The sequence below is a fragment of the Giraffa tippelskirchi genome, chromosome 11 (genome assembly GCF_054371585.1).
Source record: "Giraffa tippelskirchi isolate mGirTip1 chromosome 11, T2T-mGirTip1v1.2.pri, whole genome shotgun sequence".
NCBI lineage: Eukaryota > Metazoa > Chordata > Mammalia > Artiodactyla > Giraffidae > Giraffa > Giraffa tippelskirchi.
The window spans coordinates 69,470,001-69,471,154 of record NC_137285.1 but is presented as its reverse complement, the minus strand read 5'-3'; positions in this window follow the sequence as shown (position 1 = coordinate 69,471,154).

Below are 1,154 nucleotides of genomic sequence, written 5' to 3'. Positions count from 1 at the left end.
TAGGGAAGGGGGGGGAGGGGCAGACTCCCTGCCAGGCGGGCGACGCGCGCGCGCTGGCGGCTGGGCGCCATAGGTCGCGAGTGCGAGAGGCCCGGCCGACAGGTGGACACGCGGGCACCGCCAGCTCGGCGGCAGAGTGAGGGAAGGGGGGGGAGGGGCAGACACCCTGACACCCGGGAGACGGGCGCGCGCTGGCGGATCGGCGGGCGAGGTCGCGAGTGGGAGAGGCCCGGCCGACAGCTGGACCCGCGGGCACCGCCAGCTCGGCGGCAGAGTGAGGGAAGGAGGGAGGAGGGGCGGAGTCCCTGCCAGGCGGGCGACGCGCGCGCGCTGGCGGCTCGGCGGCAGAGGTCGCGAGTGCGAGAGGCCCGGCCGACAGGTGGACACGCGGGCACCGCCAGCTCGGCGGCAGAGTGAGGGAAGGAGGGAGGAGGGGCGGAGTCCCTGCCAGGCGGGCGACGCGCGCGCGCTGGCGGCTCGGCGCCAGAGGTCGCGAGTGCGAGAGGCCCGGCCGACAGGTGGACACGCGGGCACCGCCAGCTCGGCGGCAGAGTGAGGGAAGGGGGGGAGGGGCAGACAGCCTGACAAGCGGGCGACGGGCGCGCGCTGGCGCCTCGGCTGGCGAGGTCGCGAGTGGGAGAGGCCCTGCCCGCAGGTGGACACGCGGGCACCCGCAGCTCGTCGAGAGTTAGGGAAGGGGGGAAGTCAGGGAAGGGGGGGAGGGGATAGAACCCCGTCGGGCTCGTCGACCCGCGGCTCCTGGCGGCTCTGCGGCCGAGTTAGGGGAGGAGTGGGGGAGGGGCAGACAGCCTGACAGCCGGGCGACGGGCGCGCGCTGGCGGCTCGGCGGGCGAGGTCGCGAGTGGGAGAGGCCCTGCCCGCAGGTGCACCCGCGGGCACCCGCAGCTCGTCGACAGGGTTAGGGAAGGGGGGGAGTTAGGGAAGGGGGGGAGGGGCTAGAACCCCGTCGGGCTCGTCGACCCGCGGCTCCAAGCGGCTCTGCGGCCGAGTTAGGGGAGGAGGGGGGGAGGGGCAGACAGCCTGACAGCCGGGCGACGGGCGCGCGCTGCCGGCTCGGCGGGCGAGGTCGCGAGTGGGAGAGGCCCTGCCCGCAGGTGGACCCGCGGGCACCCGCAGCTCGTCGACAGGGTTAG